Raw genomic sequence first — 26,505 nt, 5'->3', positions numbered from 1 at the left:
GGCTTCAGTAGTTGTGGTACATGGGCTTAGTTGCTCTGCAACATGTGGGATCTTCCTGACCAGGGATCAAGTCTGTGCCCATGCACCGGCAGGTGGCTTCTTAACCACTGGACCACCAGGGTAGTCCCTTTTTAAATTTTTTCATTTAACAGCTCTGGAGGCTAGAGGGAGAATTAGATATATGACCAATTCTGGAATGGAGGGGTGTGATGATGGTGGAGCTGCCGCCACTGGATACTTTTAAGTTCTTGCTAAAAAGTTAGAATTGAAGGACAATGTGGAAGTTCATGGTATCTGTGAATAGAGCCACTTGTCAGAGACCTGAGTCTCTGTTCTCCATCTCTGCACCTGTGACATGCCAGCAATGTCTCAAAACAGGAGATTCTTAGTAAATATTTATGGGGTAAATGAACTATTGAATTATGGAGGCATTTGAAAATCTTGTGTAAAGAAGAAATTTGGATTTACCCCTCCTTTCTAATTTGTCTAACATATAGATCCGTGGTTGGACTTTTTCTTAGGTATCTGTACATCAATCAGTTTTCAGTGATGACACTTGCTATTATTCACTGTGTGCTCAGGATTCTGAAAAGGAATCACAAAAGAACAGAGATATTTTGGTCCAGTTCTAGTAAAGTACCTTCACATATGGAAGGATTTTGAGCACAAGTAGCAAGACAGGAGAAGTGCTGAGTGTTAGCAACCCCAGGAGCATATGGAGTTGTCATGGGCTGAGCCTAGGCTTCCCTTAGAAGGTGGGGGTTTATGTTGTTCCTTGAAGATTCAGGTGGGCATGAGAAAATGGAGACATCCTGGTGGGAGAAGGGAAAGACCAAAGGTACAAAGGTGAGAATTCATAGGGTGTGTTTGGGTTAGAGTGAGTTGGTGAGTCTGGCTAGAGCAGAAGGTATACAGAAGAGTAGAATTACAGAATTTTGGATCTGAAAGGAAATATAGTCTTAGCCTCCTAGTTTTACAGATGAGGAAACTAAGATCCAGATAGACTGAGTGACTTTGCCAAGGGTCTCACAGGGCTTTGGCTAAAGCCAGGCCTGGAATCCTCATTCCCTTACCCAGCTCAATGGCAAAGTCACTCAGTCTATATGCTTTCTTACACGTTCTCTGAGGCAGCTTTGGAGCCTGCTTTCAGGTTTATTTTGATGAGAAATGGGGAGCAGGGAACATTTTAGTTAAGAAAGTGACATGATCAAAACATTGTTTGAGGGAAGGTGGTCAGTTAACCTGACTGTGATGGGGTTGCCGGCTGTCTCCCTCTAGACTGTGCTGTCCAGGATGGATTGGAAAGAGGAATATCCAAGAAGCGAGACCAGTAGGAGTTTACTGTATGAACCATGTGGGAAGTGATAAGGGCTTTGACCTGGATGCAGAGGTTCAAAATGATAGGGAGGTAGCAGATGATAGGAGAAGAGGGTAGAAGAAGGAGAACAGGACATTAGAGGATGAGATGGCTGGATGGCATCACTGATGCACTGGACATGAACTTGGGCAAACTCCAGGAGATGGTGAGGGTCAGAGAGGCCTGGCATGCTGCAGTCCATGGGGTTGCGAAGAGTCAGACGTGACTGGGCAACTGAACAATGACAACAGCAACAGCAAATGATAGAAGGAAAGACAGGATTTGGGGACATTAGATAAGGGCAGGGAAGGTGGAGAACTCACGGAGCTCCAAATCTTCAAGCCTGTGTAACTGGGAGAACCGGGGGGTACTAAAGAAATGTGACTTCTGAAGTGGGCTGAGCAGGGTGGAAGATTCCGCTCCTCCACTGTCATTCCTGCACCCTCTGCTGTTGGAGTTCTTGCAGAGCTGGTCACTACTTTAATATTGAGAGCTGGGTCATGTAAATATTCTCCTTCTGCTTTTGTGTCTCAACTTATGAGTTATGTCTCTTCTAATACGTCTATTAGAACCAAAAACCTAGAGAAGTTTTGGTGACCCCAGAGATAAGTAAAGGGAGTAGAAGTGAAGTGAATAGGGGCTAAAGACAACAGCTACTGTGACAGAAAGAGGCTCCTCTCTGTTGGCGTCTTCCAGGGCTCCCTAGGAACTGTTTCTTCGGGTTAGATAAAGAGTTCTCTGCCTGATGTAGTCGAGAGAAAGATTATGTTCTTAACAGTAGGATCTGCTATGCCTGCATGCACTTAACACTTAGGAAGTTCCTATAAGACAAGCAGAGAACTGTTTATGTTGCTCAATGACTTAATCAGTGGGGATTTGTGAGAATATGGAGGGCCATTTTGTAGGCATTGAGATAAAAGACACAGTCTTTGTCCTTAAGTGAACTTTCAATCTCACTGAAGGATGGGAAACACAGGCTCCTTCTCTGCAGTAAAATTGCTCCTGTCATTGATAAGAGTATTGAGAGAGGTTAATTAGAGGGAAAAAAGAAGAATTCAGGGGCTAGAAATAGCACATATTTGAAGAAATCATGGAACAGACTAAGTCATTTGGGGCAAATCACTTAATCTCTTGGTCTTGAGTTTCTTTGTCTACTAGAGGAGAGTGTTGGACTGATCTCTAAACTTTTTTTGTGGCATTAGCATTCTAAGATGCTGTGATTGCAGTTTTAGGATTAGTAGGGTCTTCAGAGGTTATGGCAATCCACTCCAGTACTATTGCCTGGAAAATCCCATGGACAGAGGAGCCTGGTAGGGCCTCAAAGAGTCAGACACGACTGAGCGACTTCACTTTTACTTTTCTTTCAGAGGTTTTATTTTAACTTTACTCTGTTCATGAATTTGATAAAGGGCTAAGAACTTTGTGTTCCTCAGTCTTCCTCTGTGGAAAACCAGAGGACAATTATGGTGTTCTGTTACTTAGTGTTGTAAATGGCATGAGGAACAATGCTGTTTTTATTCATTGTTTTTTAATATGTTTTGCTTCTTTTATTTAAATTCATGTTGGAATGTTGACATATTGTCTCAAAGGCAAGACAAGCAGAGAACTATTTGAATTTCAAGACAAGCAGAGAACTAATAAATTTAAACTGCAATTTATTGTGCTAGGTTCTATGTTAAGCATTTCGTATATGATGTCTTGTTTAATTCTACAACAACTCCATGAGGCAGGGATTATTATCAGTTTTCAAAAAAGATAGCTGAGATTCAGAGAGGGATAAATAATTTGCTTAAGGTCATGCAGCTTCTTCTTATTCGGAAGCCCTTCTTGGCAATCTCTGTGTAACAATGTTTCCATTGGAACAGGACTTTGTCTACTCTCCAAAGAGAGACATAGCTTTCCACAAAAGCTGAAGTGGGTAAGAACAAAGTAACTTCTTAATGACATGCTATGAAGGAATCCAGCCTTGAAAGGGGAACCTCCTGATGCTTAACCAGTCAAATATTTATTTTCCTATGCTTCTCCAGTTCTTAAATCATACTGCACTGCAGGAGCTTGTAATCTATTGGGGGAGACAAGATGGACACTTATATTACACAGAAAAAGTATCCTTCTGCCTTTATAATAGACGGAATGGGATGGAAGAAGTTTCTCCAGTTGCCCCTTTCCTACAGCTTGTGACCCTATTGGAAGCCTTTCGTTTCCATTTCTTTGGGATGCAGAAGTGCCCTGTGGGTGTGTCAGGTACTATTTTGAGCTAATAGAGTTTTTCAGGGAGTCTCCTTGTCCTATTTTAATCAAATCATTAAGGATAATTATCATGGAACTCTTAGACTTCCTTTTTCCTTCTGCTGAGATGTTGGGTGCATATTTAATGAGATGAAATCTACAGGATGTGGAGGATGACTGTTCATATTACAAAGGAAGGCCCCTCCATTCCTGCTTAGCCCTTTGGCATTAAGCCAGTAGATAAACTGCAGATGGGGCAAATGAATACCTCCCCACGGAGAGGAGAGGGACTGATTAATAGACATAAAACTCTTTGAGATTTCTTGATATTGAAAGGTCATTTATTATCATCTGTATAAATAAGTTCTCATTTAAAAATCTTTCCTGGCAGATGAATTACCCTTCTGTTAATTACAGGCCATTTCCCCTATTAGTGACATCTGTGAGAGTCAGTGGTTTTTTAACACTAGCCTTAGCTAGTGAGGAGAAGGCAATGGCACCCCACTCCAGTACTCTTGCCTGGAAAATCCCATGGACGGAGGAGCCTGGTAGGCTGCAGTCCATGGGGTCACTAGGAGTCAGACACAACTGAGCAACTTCACTTTCACTTTTCATTTTTTCATGCATTAGAGAAGGAAATGTCAACTCACTTCAGTGTTCTTGCCTGGAGAATCGCGGGGACGGGGAAGCCTGGTGGGCTGCTGTCTATGGGGTCACACAGAGTCGGACATGACTGAAGCAACTTAGCAGCAGCAGCCTCAGCAATATTTCCACCGTCAGAAAATGTGTTATGAGTCAAAGGAAGGAGGTCTAGGGTTCCTGGGGGTCTAATGCACAGGATTTAGTCTAGAGCTGGGCTCCCACATCGCTAGCTGGTAGCCTAGCCTTCTCTTTTACTATAGTATTTGTTTTTGGATATAAGATCCCATCATTCAATGTCTCAGGTCATATTTTCCCCCAATGAAATGAGCTAGAAAGTGTCAGAAGCCATTGCTGAGCACAACCCATGGCATTTTAGTTACTTCCTAGGTCATGTTTAATAATGCCACAGGCCAAAACAGATGTCTTCAAAGTTGGCCACATGTGGCAGAATTTGGATCATTTAGGTCAGGTTTCTAAGGGTTTTTTTTCTTCCCCCTTCATTGAAGAGCTTTATTAGGATGTAATTCAATTCACACACCATACAACTTACCTATTTAAAGTGTATAGCTCAATGTTTTTTAGTACTATGCGACCATCACTAAAATCTAGTTTTAGAATATTTTCATTACTTCTAAGGAAACTGTGTCCATTAGTAGTCATTCCCTGTTTTGCTGTCTTCCATATCATGACAACCATTGATCTACTTTCTATCTCTACAGATTTGTCTGTTCTGGAAATTTCATATTAATGGAATCATACAATATGTGGCTTTTTATAACTGGCTTCTTTCACTTAGCATGTTTTCAAGTATCATCCATGTTGGAACATGAATTAGCACTTCATTCCTTTTTAAGGCTAATGTTCCACTGTATGGATAGTCTGCATTTTGTTTATCCATCCATCTGTTGATAGGCATCTAGGTTGTTTCTTCCCTTTGACAATTATAAATAATGCTGCTGTGAACATTTTGTGTAAAAGTGTTTGTGTGGACATGTGTTTTCAGTTCTTTTGGGTGTGCATCTTAAGGTGGGGTTGCAGGGTCATATGATAACTGTGTGTTTAACTTTTTGAGGAACTATCAAACCATTTTGAGTTGTTTTTACAAAACTTTCTAGAGAGAGATTGTTGATTTAAAGGTCTTGGCTTGAAGATGCCAACAGGATAAGCCAGCTTGGCTGAGGTACACCTAGGCAGAGGCAAGTGATTCAAGTTAACTGCTAAGGCTCTGCAACTCCCAGGTGTCTTGTGCAACCTTGCAACCCAGCAGCCACCAAAGAACCCACAGTAGTACATGCCTGATAAAGATTTGTTAACCAAAAGAATGAATGTGTCCTGAGGTAAAGTGGGAGTGGAGGAAATGGGGTGGGGAAGGTAGGTAAACATATTTTCTGTGACGTGTCGATCATACTTTAGGCATTACTAGCAGTTCCTTTGGGGTCCCCTCAGTGTTTTCAGTTCCCCATCCCTTCCCTTCCACCCCTTGAGTCAACTCCATTGGGATGGGAAGAGATGAGTTTGGAGAACCTGTGTATATAGAAATCAGTACTCAGGCATTTTCCTATTTTGCCTTGAAGAACAGTCAGCTCTCTTCCAGATTTAATTTTTTAAGACTTTGCATATATTTGATAACATATAGTAGTTGTCTTTCTCAGTCTGACATGTCACTAATCATAATAATAATTTTCCCTGTAGCTTTTTCTGTTCCCTCACCTTGGTGCCTCAGTGAGCCCTTGGACTGAGAATTGGAGGCCCAGGGTTCTCATCAGCACCCCATACTCACTTTTGCTATGAACTTGGAAAAGACGTTTCCATTTGGTGACTCAGTTTCCTTATTTATACACAAAGAGGTGGGGAGGTTGGAAGCTGTGAGTGGGTGAACTGGATATCTTCCCACCTCTGCAAGACTGCTCCCTCAGGTCTCTTTGCAGTCTCAGATCTGTCCCAACTCCCTGTCTCTCTCTGCCTCCCCTCCATTCCTGCCGCTGCTCAGGGGAGGAGCTCGTTACTGTTTGCTAGGACTGTTGTGTAGCTATCAACACATCTTCTTGCCTTCAGTCTCCCTTTCTAACTTATTTTTCAACATGATCCCTAGAGTGATTTTCTGTTCTCAAGAAGGCTTACAGTTTTTCAAAAGAATAAATGGTTATGATTTTTCCATCAGAATCAAATCCAAGATTGCTAACATGCTCTTGGAGGCCCTCCATGGCAAGCAGATCTCTGTGGTTTCACATAGTCTGACTTCTTTCTAACCACAAGGGACTTTTGATGTTCTCTCACTAAATCCTGCACTTTCCCTTTGTCTGTCTTTATTCACACTGCTCCCTGTTCCTATCTATCAAAGTGTTGCCTATTTTAAACACATTTAAATACTTACCTTTTTTATAAAAAAATTTCCAAGTCTTCCTCATCAGCACTCTCTTTTCTGTCCCCTCCCCCCACATTGTTGCCCTTTCAGGGTGTCTTCAGGGTTCTCTTTGGTATACTGTAGATATAGTTTGCCCTGTCTGTTATATCATTAGACTTTGAGCTCTATGAGGGACAAGATGGCCCGGTAATCCCTCTGTGTGTCTCCCACAAAGTCTGCTTTGCCATCACAAGAGCGGTGTTGTTTAAGTATGAGACTGGATGCCTTTCTCTGGCTCCTGTGCACCAGGTAGAGTAGGATTTTGAAACATACAGTTGAACCCTAATTCATCATTCTCTTTTAGCACGTTCTGCTGTTTCCCATGTGTAGTTCTTCTCTCTGAATTAGATAATGAATTTCTGAGGGCAGAGACCTTGGGTTCCCTTCCTCCGATGCCTCCCATGTGCCCTGCCACAGTGCTAGACCCCAACATGTGGCTGAATGGATGACTTTCCCCCTCTACAGGTCTGTGCTCCATGGGGAGTTCTGATTTGGGATTTAGAGCTTGTTTGTGGTTTGACTCTTTGGGGTGAAGAGAATATTTTGTGAAAATTATAGCTCCTTACAGAGCATGGAGCAGGTAGATGGGTTTGGAAGCCCACAGGGGTAGGCTCTGATAAATTCAGAAGGTCTGGAAATGACAAAGGACTTACACAGGGAAATAACAGAAGAACAGTTTTAGTTTCCTTAGAAATAGCTAGATACTATGGTTTTCAGCTGGGAAGGTGGGGTCAGTCTGAGGCACAGCCCAGGAGCACAGCTCTCCTCAGTAGATGAGCGCCTCTGTGACACTGGGCAGCGTGTGCATGGGGAGCTCTGGAGTAGGGAATCTGAAAGCAGTATTGCGTGAGAGTCAGACTCATCAGGCCTCCAGAGGTCATCTTGCCTTATGTCTGCCACATGTGTTCAATGCCCAGGTCATCCTTGGCAGGTACCAATCCTAAAGCTCCCTACAGGGGCAGATTTCCCACTGTCTCCAAGAAACTCTTGCCTGAGTCCCATTCCTGCAGCTGTCGGGAGCAGTAGGGTGCTGGATCAGCGCGAAGAGAAAAGCAGGTGGTTGAAGGAAGTTATTGCAAAGGCTTCAGTAAAGGGGGGAATCCTTATGAGACTTTTGCCAGCAGAGCACAGAGAGAGTATTAGAAGTCACTAGGGGATGACCTAGGGCTTTCTTTGGTGGAGATTATTTGGAAGTTGGGAGGGATGCTGTCCCCAATCCACTGTGATTTATTACTTAGTCCCCAAAGTAAGGGCAGTTGACACTTGAATAATATACCTACCTGTCATGTCCGCCTAACAAATTCTTAACATAGTTAGGAAACAATGAAGGAAAGATGGAGGGGTTAGAGACCAAGTTTGAATTTTCTTCATTGACTGATTCATTCATTCATCATCTTGACAAATGTTCAGTAAGGAGGATAGACCCATTAACAATAAAAAAGGATTCTAAGGAGAGGTTATGGCAGAGCTGGGGGCCAGGGTTGGGAGAGGAGCAACATTTCATCATCATTAATTCTTCCCACAGAGATATGGATTGACATATACACGCTACTATATATCAGATAGGTTACTGATAAAGACCTACTGTAGAGCATAGGGAACTCTGCTCAGTACTCTGTAATGACCTCTGTGGGGGAAAAAAATCCAGAAAAGAGTGAATATATGTATAACCTTTCACTATGCTGTACACCTGAAACTAACACAGCATTATAAATAAACTGTACTCCAATAAAAATGTAAAAAAATTCTTCCCCTGCAGCGGGATTAGCCTAGACAAGCTCTGTCTCTCTCTTGGCTCAGCATCTTTGCCCCAGCAGCCTCCCACCCTTTTGTGTGCCCCAGCCATGACTTGGCTCAATTACCACACCACTGTGCCATTAGAGTTCTGCCTAATCACCCCCCTTTCATCTCCAACCTCTTTATTGTGGTCACAGATGCTCTACGTGGCCCCAGTCACCCTGCAGGAAAGAAATCATTAGCTTCTTGCAGCATCCAGAAACAGCAGCACCTTCCTATCCCAGGAGCAGAGGGGAAGGTGGCCACAGTTCAGGGATTAGTGGGGGGAAGAGTGGCAGCAGGAGGAGGATTTTGTTGTGGCATGTTGCCTAGGCTGGCCAAAGTCAATCGGAGCCTGGCTGCCTATCCCAGCATCTCTCATCTATTAATCTGTGCAGCCTGCCAGCCATTCCTGCTGGTATGTAAAAGCAGAGGTTATAGCCCCCTCAACAGGGGCCTCTGGAGCCTGACTCTGCTGTGAGGAGGTAGGTTGGTAAAGGTGAGGGCAGGAAGGTTCCCTGCTTTCTGAAAGGATCAGAGCCCCTGCTTCCTAAGCCTCTCAGGTTCCATAGAACAAGACGTTTCCAGTACCCAGAGCCTCCCTACCTTTGAAAAGGGAAATATTAAGGCCTGGGAGAGACCATGTGATTTTTATAAGGTCTCACAGGAATTCAGTGGTAAAATGATGGTTAGAATCTCAATGTTCTAATACACATAACGTGGAGTCTTCCTTGTTCTGAGACTCTTTGTTCTGCTCTTTTCTCTAGTCAGCTCCAGGCAGAAGGGATTCAAGCAGGTCTGTTTGGGAATCCCAGTTCTACTCAGGATTGCTGTAGGAATTAAATGAGCTCAAGTGTGAGGATGTCTCATGTAGCGCTCAGGACAGGGAAGGGTGTGGTCAGTGGGTGATCTCCTTCCCTTCCGAAGTGCCCCAGCCCTTATCATCACCTTCTGGAAACTCACTGGGCATCAGAAGTCCTGACCAAGTTGGGTCACTCCTGAGTTTATTTAGGTTTCCATTTACAGGATGTGTCAGGAGCTCAAGTACTTCATGGATAAGGATTAATTCCTACTATGATTTAATATATTAGCCACCCAGATGGTGAGATACTGCTTTAAACTACTCTATTTGAGAAGCAGTGGAGGAACTTTGTGAGGCCAATAAGATCTGTGCCATTAATTTGAATCTTTATGGTGTGTACTATGGAAAGTAAACCATTTTAGAGTATCTATTTTAAGCTACACCTGTATCTTTGTCATAACCTGTTCCTTCATGATACATCCCCATAACCACCTAGCATTCCTGGTAAGGCACATGTTCGTAGAGAGCAATGCATCTTGCAGAAGAAGAGGGGGGCAGTTTCCACCATGGAAGGATCATGAGTGGGAGGTGGGAGGAGAGAGGGAAGCAAGGACAGATTGTTTCTGTCATTCTCTCAGTGACTATTATGATTTTAGTGACCATCTTTTTAGTCCAGAAAGTGACATGAAATTCGTTTGTAGGCAAATGCAAAACACACACACACACACACACACATTCAGTGAAAAATATTTAAAGTGTGAAGCTTGTAAACTGCACTGCAGGGGAGAAAAGCCAGACCTGGTGTCAGAAGATCTTGCTTCCAGTTCTGGGTCTGCGGACTATCAGTTTTCAGCGTGGTTAAACTTGAAGAATTTGCTCCAAGACTGAGAAGGGAGGACTGGCGGGGGGTGGGGGGTGGGGGCTGTGGGCCTGCGTGCTGCAGGAAGTGTTTGCATCGGCACATGCGGATTCGGGTGTTACTCGGTCCCTCCTTGTTACACTCTGGGGTTTCCCCCACCAGGCCATGCCTCCCCACACGGGGGGCCCAGTCTCAGACACCAGGAGAAGGGAGTACCTCCACTTCACGTGGAGCCCTTCCTTTGGGAAAGCAACCTTTGCTTGCTTTTATTATCAACTCCCCATCTATGTCAGTGTCCCTCTGCCTCGATCTTCCCAGAAAGCATGAAGGTTGGTCCATAATGGCAGGCCAATATTTTTATTCTAGGCTTATCTCAGTAGACCCCATACACGTCTTTTCTCTTATCACTCAGTAGATGTTTAGAATGTGCACATACAGATGCTGGTCTTTGCAGGGTCTCTTGTCTCCATTCCAGCGTGGAGGGTGGTGAAGACAGAGTGGACTCTGGAGGAATGTTAGCTGCTTGCAACATTTCTTTCTGTATGTAAAAGTCTTGGCACAGTCCTTGGTGTGTGATCAACTTGACACCAGGGGCTACTGTTATGGTTATTACTGTTACTAAAACCAGCCCAGATTATCCATAGGGAGCAGTGGGCTCTGAGCTATTCACATGATGCAGGGGGCCCAGGAATCCCTTCCCTGCTTCTCGAGGCTGTGCCTCCATGCAGGCGTGTTTGGGCTCCTCTTCTTGCACCGCATCACCACATCTGCAGTGCTCGGCCTCTGTGTGGCGCTCCAGCTGTCTGTGCCTCTCCTCCCTGCTGAACTGTGGCCCTCCCAAGGGCTCAAGGGCTCCATCTCTGGCGTATTCCTGTGTCCCTCCCTCATGGCACAGTGCCTGGCACAGAGTGTGTCCTTAGGATAAATGAAATAAAAAGGAGACCCAAATGATGGGTGTCACTGATATGTGTACTGCAAATGAACAACAGGACTACTCTCAATCTCCCTGGTGCCAGAGCCAGATGGCCTGGTGTTTGAATTCTGGCTCTGGTGCTTATGAGCTGGGTGAACCAGGCAGTGACTGGCACATAGTAAGCACTCAGTAACTTCTATGGTTTTTTTTCAATCATCATTATAATTAAGAGGTTTTGGTGGACCAGTCCCTGAAATAGTTGAGTGCAAATTTGGACTCTATACCTTATATGCTATGTTCTAAGTCACTTCAGTTGTGTCTGACTCTTTGGAGCCTATGGACTATAGCCCCCCAGGCTTCTCTGTCCATGGGATTCTCCAGGCAAGAATACTGGAGTGTGTGGCCATTTCCTCTGTCAGGGAATCTTCCCGGGGATTGAACCCACGTCTCATGTCTCCTGCATTGGCAGGCAGATTCTCTACCACTGGTGTTACCTGCATACCTTAACTGAGAAATAATTTCAAAATTTTAGAAAAGGTAACTAGGAGGTGATGATAAAGAACCTCCTACCTCATGGCATCTGTACTTGCTGTTCCCACTGGTTGGAATCCTGTTCCCACAGATAGTCATATGGTATGATTCTTCATTTTTTCAGGTCTCTGCTCAAATGTCACCTTATCAAAGGAGGCTTCCTGGTTGCATGGTAGACCCCCTCCCCGCCCCTACCCTGCTACTCATCATCTTCTAATTCTATTTCATTGCTCTGATTTATTTTTCTTCTTAGCAAGTATCACCTGGTTTATTGCATATTTTCTCATTTATTGTCTTTCCTCCTTACTAGAAAGTAAGAACCTTATCATCCCAGGGTCTAGAAAAGTGTCAGTCATATGGTGGGTTCCCTAAATCACTGTTAACATAATTGAATGACAAAATTAAGTCTCCTCATTTAGAGAGGATAACAGCAAGGAAGGGGTTACATGGAAGACCGTAGGTTAAGAAAGGCCGATATTACACGAATATAGCCATTCCACAAACACCTAATAGAATAAGGAAGTCCCCATACCTGAAGGCTTGAGAAAGGTGAGAGAAAGAAAAAGAAGTTCTGCTTTATACAACAGACAAATTTCAGGCGGCTCCTTGCTCCAACAAATGATGCTAGCTGAAGAATAAGAATCCATTCATGGATTTCTGGAAGCTCTGGTACTGTCCTTAGCCATCTGGCAGCAGAAGTTTCTATACTTTTGCTTCATTTCACTCCTGCTGCCTCTGTTAGAAGTAGGATCTTGGGCAAATGCACACAGGGCTGGTTTCTGATTGACTGTTGTAGATGATTCTGTGTGCCTGTGCAATGAAAGGGAGAAGCAGTAGGCAAGGAGTAAGTGTTGTCGAGAGCAAAAAGGATGGAGGGAGGGTCAGAAAGAGACAGAGTGGGGAGCACCAGATCTACATTGCCTGTGGGTCCTTTGGAATGGGAGACACAGGGAAGAAACCATGGAGGAAGTGTTTGCGTTTGGAAAGCTTGGGGATGACTGTGAACCATAGGTTGGAGAGCAGTTCATTTGTTCCATGATTCTTTCACTGAATCAACATTTATTGATAACCTACTGTGCATCAGACACTGTTCTAGAAATGAGGGTTACATCAGTGAGTTCCTGTCCTCATACAGCTAGTACATTCTAGGATGGGAAGAAATATAATAAACACATAAATAACATGTAGTATGTTGGTTGGTGCCAAGTACTATGGCAAGTACAACTCTGGGAGACGTTGGGGGACAGGGAGGCCTGACGTGCTGCAGTCCACGGGGTGGCAAAGAGTTGGACATGACTTGGCGACTGAACCACAACAACACTATGGACAGAAATAAAAAAAGGGAAGGGATGGGACGTGCTGGGATGGTGGAGTGGGGGCAGGGACAGGTTATGGTTTGTAATCAGGTGGCTGGGGAAGGCTGCATTTGACGGTGGCCTGAAGTTTTTGGTCTGGCCCCAGCCAGAGGCCAGACATTTAGCCACATACTTCTCAGTCTCTTTTCTCTGTGCATCAGTCACTAGTGTTTCCTTTCCCATCCAAGTCCTTCCAGTTTATTCAGTAAAGCTTAGGCACTGGGGACACACCATGAATGAGATGGATGCCTTGGTGGACCTTTCAGTCCCAACAACGTGAGGGATGCTGTGTTAGGACACTCAGGGCCCTGAGGCAGCATGGAGCAGGGAACCATCCTCTCTGGAGGGTGTCAGAGAAGCCTTTCCAGATGAGATGGGAGGCTGAGTCAGCGTGCCCTCTCTTCACTTCCAGTCCTCTATCCTGGCCTTCTGCCAGTTCCTTTCTTTGTTGAATGTCTCCCCAGATTTCAAGTTCCTCCCCATCTCACCTTTCTTGTTGTCTTAGGCTTCATGACTGATTCTTTCTTGGCCTCTATTTCCCAGTTAAATGAGGATAATAGCTGTTGCCACCCTTATGCTCCCAAGAATGCAAAGGTGTTTCAGAAGATTAAGAGCATTTGGGGATTAAAGACACTAGATGATAGTTTAAAAGCTTTTAGCTCCTGAATTAGGGCATCTACCTGACACAATGCATTGTTAAGCCTCACAGATTTCCCTATGGTCATACTTCTGTTTCTCTGTAGGCTCAAGCTGGGCATATTTGGGAAATCTGGGCATAATTGCTTGGGGTGTGAAGTCCCTGTCCCTGGGCCCCACCCCCTTATAGGGCCTTGTAACAACAGAGCTCAGGTATGTGGCAAGGGGTGTGGCAGGTGTCAAGGAGGTTTGCTGAGGGCCACCCACAGCCACAGCAGACGCAGTGCAGGTGCCTCAATAGCTGCTGTGTCCCCTGACCATGGTTCTCACTGGTCAGATGGCCTGAAGCCTTGCACAGGGGGCCTTCCTAGGTATGGGTCTTCTTAATCTGACCTAGTTTCTATTTCTGACTCCATTTTCCCCTTTAAAACTCTCCTGCTGTAGTTAAGTGTTTTTGCTGAGCCCTGGGCCCATCTCCACACCTTTTCTCAGTTGTGAGTCCTGAGAGAAGAGCCAAGGAAGCCAGCGAGTGGCTCTCAGGAGCTCTCTGCAGGTGTACCTCATCTTTATCATCACCATGGTGGCAGTGGCCATTATTTGTTGAGCATCTGTGAGCAGGGCATGGTGCCGGAGAACAAGGAGGTAAACGACATTTTATGATTTCAAAGAGATTATAACTTACTTTACATAGTACAGCAGAGCATGACATACTCCAGTAATTCAGTTCAGTCAGTTGTGCCCAACTCTGCGACCCCATGGACTGCAGCGTGCCAGGCCTCCCTGCCCATCACCAACTCCTGGAGTTTACTCAAACTCATGTCCATTGAGTTGGTGATGCTATCCAACCATCTCATCCTCTGTCGTCCCCTTCTCCTCCTGCCTTCAATCTTTCCCAGCATCAGGGTCTTTTCAAATGAGTCAGTTCTTTGCATCACGTGGCCAAAGTATTGGAGTTTCAGCTTCACCATCGGAGTTTGAGCTTCAGCATCAGTCCTTCCAATAAATATTCAGGACTGATATCCTTCAGGATGTACTGGTTGGATCTCCTTGCAGACCAAGGGGCTCTTAAGAGTCTTATCCAACACCACAGTTCAAAAGCATCAATTCTTCAGTGCTCAGCTTTCCTTATAGTCCAACTCTCACATCCATATATGACTACTGGAAAAACCATAGCTTTGACTAGATGGACCTTTGTTGGCAAAGTAATGTCTCTGCTTTTTAATATGTTGTCTAGGTTGGTCATAACTTTTCTTCCAAGGAGCAAGCGTCTTTTAATTTCATGGCTGCAGTCACCATCTGCAGTGATTTTGGAGCCAAAATAAATAAAGTCTGTCACTCCAGTAATACTTTCTGTAATTTCTGTATTTCCAGTAATACTTCAGTAATATTTTCTGGTAATAGGAAGCATAGGCCTCAGGGGGCCAGGATTCTGATGCCCTGTTTTGTTTTGTTCTCTTCTCAGTCTCTTGAAATGTGCATATCCTTCAATATCCACACTCAAGGAAACACCATTTGAATCCTTCTTTGACCTCTCCCTGAGGTCACAGGGGGAGGCACACTTTTGCATAGCCCTTTGGTTCAGAGCACCATCTACCACTGGAGAGAATCTTCAAGCTGTGACAGACCAGCATTGCCTACCTTGAATGCAGTGGTTTTCAAATTGTGTTACTAGAACCTGTCATGGGCTAAGGTGAGGGGGCCTGATGGGAAAGACCCTTCAGCTTATACCCATCCAACAAACTTCTTTTATCTTTAACACATCCTAAGCTTTGCTTTGGGCTTCCCCAATGACTCAGCAGTAAAGAATCCGCTTCCAATTCAGGAGACCCAGCTTTGATCCATGGGTTGGGAAGATCCGCTGGAAGAGGGCATGGCAATCCACTCCAGTATTCTTGCCTGGAAAGTCCCTTGGACAGAGGAGCCTGGCGGTTTATAGTCCATACAGTTGCAAGGAGTTGGACACAACTGAAGTGAGTGAGCATGCGCGCACACAAGCTTTGCTTTGAGGAAGGGATTCTGAAGTCGGTCTGAAAACCACAGCATCAGATTTGATTTGTTTATAGTGTGGAAATGGAGGCCCATCGTGTACAAGATGACGCACAGCTTGGCAGTGCTGGTGTCAGAACCCTGGGCCCCTGAGGCCTATGCTTCCTATTACCAGAAAGTATTATTGGAGTATGTTGTGCTCTGCTATACTGTCTAAAGTAAGTTATAGTCTCTTTGAAATCATAAAATGTCTTTTACCTCCTTGTTCTCTGGCACCATGCCCTGTTCACAGATGCTCAACAAATACTGGCCACTGCTGCCATGGTGATGATAAAGATTAGGCGTACCTGCAGAGAGCTCCTGAGAGCCACTCGCTGGCTTCCCTGGCTCTGGCCTCTCTAGCACTGTGCTTTTGGAAGTCAATGGGCCATAAGTCCAGGCAGTGCATCTCAAAGGAGTGTTATTGCTCCCCATGCTGTGCTTTTGGTTGTCTACTGGGTAAACATGAGCAACTCTGCCCTTATTCCTCCTCCTTTGAGCACTGGCCTGAAAGTGACTCAACAGGCAACCCGAGGTTCTCAAACACTGCCTGACAAACCCAGCTTCCAAGCTGTGTCCTTGACCCCATGCCTGTAGTTACCTTTCTCCTCTTCCCCATCCATGTTCTTTTAACATCCACCTCTTCCAGGTAGCTGCTCTAATTCCTTAAGCCTCCAAGTAATCTTCCTTCTCTAATAATACTTTAAGCTATTATTTATTGAGCTTTTTAGACTCCACACCAAGTGCTTTATATCCATTATCTCATTTGATGCTCACAACAAGCTTATGAGATAGATAATATTATTACAGGGAAGTAAGGCTAAATGTTGTTGAATATTATGTATGAAGTTGTAGAGGTAGTAAAGAACCAGAGCAAGATTTAAACCCAGGCAGTCAGACCCCAGAACCTATGGGATTAACATTGCAACCGTAGTGAGCTCTGATTAGTTTAGAGCTGGTCATATTATGTATTATTTACTCATTGATGCCTTCTCCAAATATTTATTAGGCACTGACTACATTCAAAAGACCTTTGTTACTGTTCAGAGCATATGTTAACAGTCCTCATCCTCTCAGTGTCTGTATGTGTCAGTATAATCCTCAAAATTTGACTGCACCCCCTTGAGAGCAGCTCCCATTTCCTGCGTCTCTTCTATTCCCACCTTCCTCCCCTACCTCATTCACATGCTTAGCAGGGCGCTGGGTTTCAGATGCTTGCCTAATTCATGAACTTGATTTCCTTACAGCGTCCACAGTCTGGGACACACGTGGTGCATCCTCAGATCAGTGGGGAGGTTAGACATTTTCGGGTCCATTTTACCTGACCCCAAGCAACCCTGCCTACAATGATAGCATTCTAGGAAATACCATCATCTCATTTAGGGGTTGGAAAACTGTAGTAGTGGGTCAGTCAATTACTGCTGCCTATTTCTGTAAGACCCAGGACCCAAAACTGATTTTTATATTACTCATTACAAAACAATCAAAAGTAGAATACTATTTTGTAACACATAAAAATCATGTGAAATTAAGTTTTAGGTACATAAATAGCTTATTGGAACATAGTGACGCTCATTTGTTACATATTGTTTATGGTTGCAGTCGTGCTGTGGCAGCGTCACACCCTTGCTGGATATGCTACCAATTACAGTCGTGCAGTTGCAACTTGACAGGGTCTCCACTGCCACACTTAGCATTATACTGTAACATTTTATTTTATTTTTTATTACCAATGCACACCCATCATGTTAAAGCAAAAAGGCAGAGAAAAGTAGACTTCAAATGTCACATTTTTCAGGCACTTTTAAGCTTCCCCAGTGGCTCGGTGGTAAAGAATCAGCCTGCCAATGCAGGAAACACAGGAGACGTGAGTTCATCACTAGGTTGGGAAGATCCCCTGCAGGAGGAAATGGCAACCCACTCCCATATTCTTGTTTGGAAAATCCCACGGACAGAGGAACCTGGTGTGCTACAGTCCACAGGGTTGCAAAGAGTCGGACACGACTGAGCATGCACGCACCTAAGTGAAGGGTAGGGTTTTACTTTTGGACTTGCTATAGGATTAGAGGGTAAAGCAGTACGTTTATTATGCAGTGACACAATAGCTATGCTAAAACAATACGATATATTTTGACGTGATCAGACTGAATACTCATCACAGTGTTCCTAACTTATAGGAGACAGCAAGTAGAAAAATTAGGATTTAAAAGGAAATATTTTTTCACAGCAGAATTTCTCAACAAAAAATGAAAGAGAAACAGAATCCAAAGTAAGTTTCTGAGTGGCTCATCTGTTAGTCAAGTGAGGAAAGCTGTTTACCCATGTTGAGCTAATTAAATCATGTTCAATTGAAGCAGGTAAAGAAATATATTCAGAGAATATAAACTTGCTTAAGAAGACTAGGCTTTTGAAAAAGATTGAGGAAATAACATTAATATTCAGTTAAAAACAAAGCAAATACTTTTGAATGCTTTTCTGTTGTTCCTGAGAGTTGAGGGATGTTTCTGATGCTGCTCAGTTGCTTATTTGAGGAGTAAATACTGAGTTTGAAGTGACTCAAGAATTAGCCCCTGTGAATAGTCTGTGGAACAACTACCTGCAAGGATCTTTCCAAAGTAAATGAAATACTAATTCCTGAAGTGGAATCTGCTGAACTATGTGACAACTGATGGTAAAAACACATGTGGAGAAGGAAAGGGCTGCGTTAGAAAAATTTTCAAGCTTGTGAAAATGTATTGTTAAAGCCTGTGATTAATTATGGTGTTATTCATCAGCAGATACTCTGAAAACTTTAAATCTTTCACGTTATGAAACCACTGGTGTCAATGGTGAACTTCACTTGCTCTTACAAGGTTAGTCATGCTCACTTCTGGGATTTTGGGGTCAGAAACCGAAGCTGAATACCTTCACTTGCCTACCACCCAACAGGCCAATGGCTTAGCAGTGGCCATATTTCATTGTGATGTTTTGGGTTCAGGCTGAGATTGAAATTTTTATTGAATGAGAAGAATCATCTTCATCCACTGTTCTTGAACACAAATGGTTTTGGAAATTAGCTTTTCTGGCAGACTTGATAATGTTTCTTAGTGAATTTAATCTAAAGTTACAAGGGAAAACAGTGCTTAGCTATGAAACTTATGCTGCAGCAAAGTTATTCAAAGACAACTAACATTGTTTGAATCATAAGTACTGTCATACTGTTTTGTGGGTTTTCTGTTCTTCCCAAAGTTTAAATAAGAAATTGCATTTTCATTGCCACACATATTAGTAACAGATATTTTCTGAGTTCAAACTACATTTTCAGTAGTGTTTTCCTGGACCTCAGTGCAAAGGAAATTTTTGTTTTTCAAAATCCATTTAACTGTGCAATTCAAAAGCTTTCTCCTTAATCTTCAACTGATAGGAGTTACTCTTTAATATGATGCTGTGTTTTAAGGCAAATATCAAGAAATGAATCTAGCAGAAGTCTATTCAGATCAGATCAGATCAGATCAGTCGCTCAGTCGTGTCTGACTCTTTGCGACCCCATGAATTGCAGCACGCCAGGCCTCCAGGAGTTCACTGAGACTCACGTCCATCGAGTCAGTGATGCCATCCAGCCATCTCATCCTCTGTCATCCCCTTCTCCTCCTGCCCCCAATCCCTCCCAGCTGATCTCCTTCAGAATGGACTGGTTGGATCTCCTTGCAGTCCAAGGGACTCTCAAGAGTCTTCTCCAACACCACAGTTCAAAAGCATCAATTCTCGGAGCTCAGCCTTCTTCACAGTCCAAATCTCACATCCATACATGACCACAGGAAAAACCATAGCCTTGACTAGATGAACCTTTGTTGGCAAAGTAATGTCTCTGCTTTTGAATATGCTATCTTGATGAAAGTAAAAGTGGAGAGTGAAAAAATTGGCTTTAAGCTCAACATTCAGAAAATGAAGATCATGGCATCCGGTCCCACCACTTCATGGGAAATAGATGGGGAAACAGTGGAAACAGTGTCAGACTTTATTTTTCTGGGCTCCAGAATCACTATAGATGGTGACTGCAGCCATGAAATTAAAAGACGCTTACTCTTTGGAAGGAAAGTTATGACCAACCTAGATAGCATATTCAAAAGCAGAGACTTTACTTTGCCAACATCTAGTCAAGGCTATGGTTTTTCCTGTGGTCATGTATAGATGTGAGAGTTGGACTGTGAAGAAGGCTGAGCGCCGAAGAATTGATGCTTTTGAACTGTGGTGTTGGAGAAGACTCTTGAGAGTCCCTTGGACTGCAGGGAGATCCAACCAGTCCATTCTGAAGGAGATCAGCTCTGGGATTTGTTTGGAAGGAATGATGCTAAAGCTGAAACTCCAGTACTTTGGCCACCTCATGAGAAGAGTTGACTTATTGGAAAAGACTCTGATGCTGGGAGGGATTGGGTGCAGGAGGAGAAGGGGACGACAGAGGATGAGATGGCTGGATGCATCATTGACTCGATGGACGTGAGTCTGGGTGAACTCCGGGAGTTGGTGATGGACAGGGAGGCCTGGCGTGCTGTGATTCATGGGGTCGCAAAGAGTCGGACACGACTGAGCGACCGATCTGATCTGATTATTTTTTATATTTTGAATTTTATCAAAAGATTGTAGAAACTTGTTTTCTCTCTTGTTATATATAAGAAAGTATGTGATATAATTTTAGTCCACAAATGCCTAAAATATTTATTTTCTGGATTTTATAGAAAGTGTTAGCCCACCCCTAAGGCTATGGTTTTTCCTGTGGTCATGTATGGATGTGAGAGTTGGACTGTGAAGAAGGCTGAGCGCCGAAGAATTGATGCTTTTGAAACTGTGGTGTTGTAGAAGACTCTTGAGAGTCCCTTGGACTGCAAGGAGATCCAACCAGTCCATTCTGAAGGAGATCAGCCCTGGGATTTCTTTGGAAGAAATGATGCTAAAGCTGAAACTCCAGTACTTTGGCCACCTCATGAGAAGGGTTGACTCATTGGAAAAGACTGTGATGCTGGGAGGGATTGGGGGCAGGAGGAGAAGGGGACGACAGAGGATGAGATGGCTGGATGGTATCACTGACCGGATGGACGTGAGTCTGAGTGAACTCCGGGAGTTGGTGATGGACAGGGAGGCCTGGCATGCTGCGATTCATGGGATCGCAGAGAGTCAGACACGACTGAGTGACTGATCTGATCTGAATTTAATTTATACTGTAACTGTCCAGGGATAAGACAAACAAGCAGACAGACAGTAACCGAAGATCCTATTTTCTTGAATCTCAGGTAATACTTAAATCCATAGTGGAATGAACGTAAGAAAATGGAAACAGACTTAAAGATACAGAGAACAAACTCCTTGTTATTAGAGAGAAGAAGGGTAGGGAGGAGCAAAGTAGGTGAAGGGGATTAAGAGGTACAGACTATTAGGTATAAAATAAATAAGTTACAAGGACGTAATGTACAGCACAAGGAATATAGCCAGTATTTTATAATGACTTTATGTGGAGCATAATCTATAAAAATTTTGAATCACTATGTTGTACACATGAAAGTAAAATAGTATTGTAAGTCAACTGTATTTCAATTTTTGAAAGTCTTTAGTTCTGAAATTTATCTGATTTCATTTTGTGCTGTCACATCATCAGCAAGGTCATCAGGTCATTGTGGGAATCAGTTTTAATTTGTTCTGAGTCAATTCTTTGCAACAGAGTAATGAAACTCTTTATTTGTAATAAAGAAGCCCAAGCATTTCAATAAAGAAACCCAAAGCTTTAGTGGCCTGAATTGGCTCAGTTGGTTTTTGGTTTATGGGAACTGTTGCCCTCTGAAGCAGACAAATGCCTCTAGGGATGGAAAAGGCAGAGGTTGAGGAAATCCTCTGGAATGCTTGATGTGGTTGTGGAAGGGAGTAAGTTCAGAGGTTTTGGACATACCTGGGATGTTGAAAGAGAACAGAGGGGCCTCTTGAGTGGGGACAGAACCCTGGGCTCAAGGCAGGGATCAGGCATGGCCTTTAGCTCAGCTCAGCCCCATCCCTGGGTCAGAGTTGATACTTCTGGCTTCCTTCAGACCTCTTTTGTTTGCTCTTTGCAAACAAAATGTTTGCAAATGTTCGATCTTGAACACAAATGTTCAAGAAGGGGGGCAGTAACACTTTATTACAGATGAGGAAAATGAAGCTCAGAGAAGCTAAGTAGGTAACCAAAAACTTAACTGATGTAGTCAGTACAAGGTGGAGTGAGGGCTTAAAAACCAAGGACTCTGCCTCCCAATACAATTCCTTTGCCCTCTGAGTAGCACTATGCTGGACATGGCTGATTGATCAGAGGGTCTCCAGAGGACTTCCCCATTCAAAAGATATTGTGCTGCAAACCCAGGGTTAGTTTTGCTCATTGCTTTCTTGAGGCACCCTCTTTCAAAATGCGAATGGCGTATTAAAGCTTTAACGCTCTCTTTTTTTTTAAGACTTTTTTTTTTTTTTTTTGGCGCCATGCCATGTGGCTTTCGAGATCGTAGTTTCCTGACCACGGATCGAAACTGGGCCTTTGGCAGTGAAAGAAGGGTCTTAACCACTGGACCATCATGGAATTCAAGACATTAACATTCTTAAGTAAGTTCTTTTTTTTGTATACTCACGTCTAAGACAAGAATGTTTGTGTTAGGAGTTTTACAAGCAGAGATGACAAGGGTTCTGAAAAGGTAAGTGAGGGATGCTGAATTTAGATTTTCCCTTTTCATAGTTTTGCTTGGAGCCCCATAGGACTCACGTCACATGAAAACTTGTTCTCCTCCTGGGGGGAGAAGAAATGAATCTGGACTCTTCCAGGTAATCTCTGCCGTTGGTCTGTTGTCTGAACCTCTCACCAGATGCAGGCCTGTCCCGGTGCCCTTCTCCGTGGTGATGTCCAGCCTCTATGTGGCCATTCCCTCTGATGGAGGAGGCCCTGGGAACTACCTACACCTGGATAGTTACAGACATGGGGAATATCCATCTGCTTGGAGCTATAAAGCTACCTGGGAACTCTGTTCCTTGGCTTCTATTCTGCCTTCTGGAACAATGTAAATCAGGGCCCATCAGATTCTTCCTTCAGATGATTTCAAAAAAATTGTTCAGGCTTCCTCTTGTATCGCCTCTTCCCTGTCTCTGTCTCTTTTGTTCTTTAACTTTTTGTGTGTGACGGGATCCCCAGAACACTTACAATCCTGGCTGCCAGCTCTGGTTATATTATAATTTGTCAACTCCTCTCATAAAGCTGGCACTTGGAACTGATTGGTCACATTCATTCATGTTTGTCTATTCCACAGACATTTATGTGAGCTTGCTCTATGCTGAGTCCTGGGCACATGTCTGGGGGATACAAGATCAGATTCAGTTCATGGCTTTGTGGTGCTGATTAATTTAATTATCAAATAATAAAACGCATTCTCCCACCTCCAGTCTGTCTATCGCATCCCCTTTGCTTCTCTTTGAGGAAGACACAGGAAGAGACAGGCCAAAGTTTCACAAAGAGTGTTGGGAAAGGCTCTGGATGAGTTTTGAGGCAAGGCTCTGTTGGCTCAGCCAGTTGTGGGGAATGCAATGTCTGGGCGGCAGTTTTTCACAGCTATCAAAGTCTTCCCCACATAGCAGTGAAACTACATTTCTCTTTAATGTCTTTCCTGGCCCTGGAGCACCAGCTTGAATCAAGGCTGGCTCAGCTGTCTCAGGCTGGCCCACTGGCTGATTCTCAGAGCTCTGGATGTCCACTGTGGCAGTAGATGGTGTAGGTCAGTGTAGCTCCTCCTGCTAGCCTTACAGTAGTGACAGCCCAGGCACAGACTGCATGGAGTGGTGAAGTAGAAACTTGGTCTCCTTCCCCAGGCTCAGGAATAGCAAGAGACCAACTGATAACAGTATTATTTTTAGTCTTGTTGCTCATGTTCCATTATTGTTTTTATTTTTGTGTACTGATTGTTCTGATCATGCAAAAATCTAAAGAGGGGTTTCATCTCTACAGACACCCTGAGCCTGGGAGCTCACCCAAGTCAGAAGAAATGAGAGGGCATTATGAAAGAGATACACCTGAAGAGTAAGGCCTCCCCCAGGTGACAGACCTGGAGCTGGAGCTGGTGGCAGGATTCTGACTTTGAAGAGGATGAGACACATTGGGATGAGAAGGCTGAATGGCCTCTCAGCCTGAGTTGAAGGGAGGTGAATTTCAATCCATTTCCCGCATGGTGGGCTGGGGAGCATGGGGCCCACCTCCAATGTTCCTTCTTACCCGAGGGACTGCAGACCTGGCTTTGGAGTGTGACCTGGTTATTAGAGAGGAAGAGGGTTATAAGGTTGAAATAGCTTAAGATCAAGGCCAAAATGAATAGACCCAGAAAGTTTGGAAGAGAATAAAAGTCAGAGTGATGGTGATATGATGAAGTTTTAGGTTCTTGCTGGGCCTTGAATTCTTGCTTTGAAATCTGTTTGTCCTTCTAGCCATGGAGCACTTTGGAGCTGGGCTGAGCACTAACCAGCCACTTAAACCTGGGTTCCACTAGAGAGTCTTCTACTGTCCACTGCCAAACCATGCGTCCTTGGGCTAAGTACTCCCCTTTCTGTGCCAGCTTCCACTTTTGTTGACTTATGAGCCAAAGAGGGGATGTATGAGTGTCTGTGGACACCTGGTGGCAGTTTAGAGGAATTAAAGCCAGGTCATCAGAGAGTGGAACTCTGTATACATTGCACAGGTATGTGTCATGTGTCCCAAAGCACTGCCTGGGTTTGGAAGCTAAGTTAGTCAATCTGATATCAGTCCGAGGGTTTCATCCTGGGAAGATGGTCCTGTTTTATAGTTCAGATTTGTCTAGAAATTTATTCTTGTTGCTTGCCAAAATGCTCACATTTGGTTTAGTTTGACTATTCATTCCCATGACTTCTTCCCAGGTGGGGCTAGTGGTAAAGAATCTGCCTGCCAATGCAGGAGGCACAAGAGACACAGGTTTGATTCCTGGGTCAGGAAGATCCCCCAGAGTAGGAAATGGCACCCTACAGTATTCTTACCTAGAAAATTCCATGGGCAGAGGGGCCTTGTGGGCTACAGTCCATGAGACCACAAAGAGTTGGACACAGATTTTATTCTAGAGGTAAAACGCTTGTGGATCTGGGACTAACTCAGCATGTGAAATATACCAGAAGTATTATGGTGCTTAGCAAGATTTTCAAGCTCCTATTATCATCCTCATTTTATAGATAAAAATTTGAGGCATGGAGAGAGGTTAAATTACCTACCTGAAGTCACATAGCTAGTCAAAGAGAGGGAGTAGGTTTGAACCAAAATGGTCTACTACAGATCTATACCTTTAAGTTTGAATAAACCACCGATGGTTTGACATTCATGTACGTTTCTTGAGGGATCCTGAAAAAGCTCTTCAGTCAGTCAGTCACTTCAGTCGCTCAGTCATGTCCGACTCTTTGTGACCCCATGGACTGCAGCACGCCAGGCTTCCCTGTCCATCACCAACTCCTGGAGTTTACTCAAACTCATGTCCATTGAGTTGGTGATGCCATCCAACCATCTCATCCTCTGTCGTCTCCTTCTCCTCCTGCCTTCAATCTTTCCCAGCATCAGGGTCTTTTCCAATGAGTCAGTTCTTCACATCAGGTGGCCAAAGTATTGGAGTTTCAGCTTCAGCATCAGTCCTTTTGATGAATGAATATTCAGGACTGATTTCCTTTAGGATGGACTGGTTGGATCTCCTTGCCGTCCAAGGGACTCTCAAGAGTGTTCTCCAACACTGTAGTTCAAAAGCATCAATTCTTTGGTGCTCAGCATTCTTTATAGTACAACTCTCACATCCATACATGACTACTGGAAAAAACATAGCTTTGACTAGGCTAGTTTGTTGGCAAAGTAATGTCTCTGCTTTTGAATATGCTATCTAGGTTGGTCATAACTTTTCTTCCAAGGAGCAAGCGTCTTTAATTTCATGGCTGCAGTCACCATCTGCAGTGATTTGGAGCCCCCCAAAATAGTCTGTCATTATTTCCATTGTTTCCTCATCTATTTGCCATGAAGTGATGGGACCAGATATTATGATCCTAGTTTTCTGAATGTTGGGTTTTAAGCCAGCTTTTTTACTCTCCTCTTTCACTTTCATCAAGAGGCTCTTTAGTTCTTCACTTTCTGCCATAAGGGTGGTGTTGTCTGCATATCTGAGGTTATTAATATTTCTCCTGGCAATCTTGATTCCAGCTTGTGCTTCTTTCAGTCCAGCATTCTCTCATGATGTACTCTGCATAGAAGTTAAATAAGCAGGGTGACAGTATACAGCCTTGAAATACTCCTTTCCCAAACTGGAACTGGTCTGTTGTTCCATGTCCAGTTCTAACTGTTGCTTCTCGACCTGCATACAGATTTCTCAGGAGGCAGGTCAGGTGGTCTGGTATTCCTATCTCTTGAAGAATTTTCCACAGTTTGTTGTGATCCACACAGTCAAAGGCTTTGGCATAGTCAGTAAAACAGAAGTAAATGTTTTTTCTGGAACTCTCTTCCATTTTTGATGATCCAACGGATGCTGGCAATTTGATCTCTGGTTCCTCTGCCCTTTCTAAATCCAGCTTGAATATCTGGAAGTTCACGGTTCATGTACTGTTGAGGCCTGGCTAGGAGAATTTTGAGCATTACTTTGCTAGCGTGTGAGATGAGTGAAATTGTGTGGTAGTTTAAGCATTCTTTGGGATTGGGGCTCCCTGGTGGCTCAGAGGTTAAAGTGTCTGCCTGGAATGTGGGAGACCCGGGTTCGATCCCTGGGTCAGGGAAGATCCCCTGGAGAAGGAAATGGCAACCCACTCCAGTACTCTTGCCTTGAGAATCCCATGGAGGGAGGAGCCTGGTAGGCTATAATCCATGGGATCGAAAAGAGTGGGACACGACTGAGTGACTTCACTTTCAGTTTCTTTGGGATTGGAATGAAAACTGACCTTTTCCAGTCCTGTGGCCACTGCTGAGTTTTCCAAAT

At 43.9% G+C, this 26,505-nt stretch overlaps 1 protein-coding gene across 1 annotated transcript in view; it reads left to right on the top strand.

The window, feature by feature from the left end:
* LOC112445945 (mucin-4) overlaps positions 1-26,505 on the top strand; it is a 97,822-nt gene that overhangs the window by 24,034 nt on the left and 47,283 nt on the right. The window contains exons 3-4 of the mRNA XM_059884992.1: positions 18,304-18,381; positions 20,245-22,123. The gene's annotated coding sequence lies outside the window, so the exon portion shown is untranslated. The remainder of the gene's footprint in view (positions 1-18,303; positions 18,382-20,244; positions 22,124-26,505) is intronic.

Source organism: Bos taurus, chromosome 3 (assembly GCF_002263795.3).
Source record: "Bos taurus isolate L1 Dominette 01449 registration number 42190680 breed Hereford chromosome 3, ARS-UCD2.0, whole genome shotgun sequence".
Taxonomy (NCBI): domain Eukaryota; kingdom Metazoa; phylum Chordata; class Mammalia; order Artiodactyla; family Bovidae; genus Bos; species Bos taurus.
The sequence above is the reverse complement of the archived record's forward strand: the minus strand, read 5'-3'. Positions and strand labels throughout refer to the sequence as shown.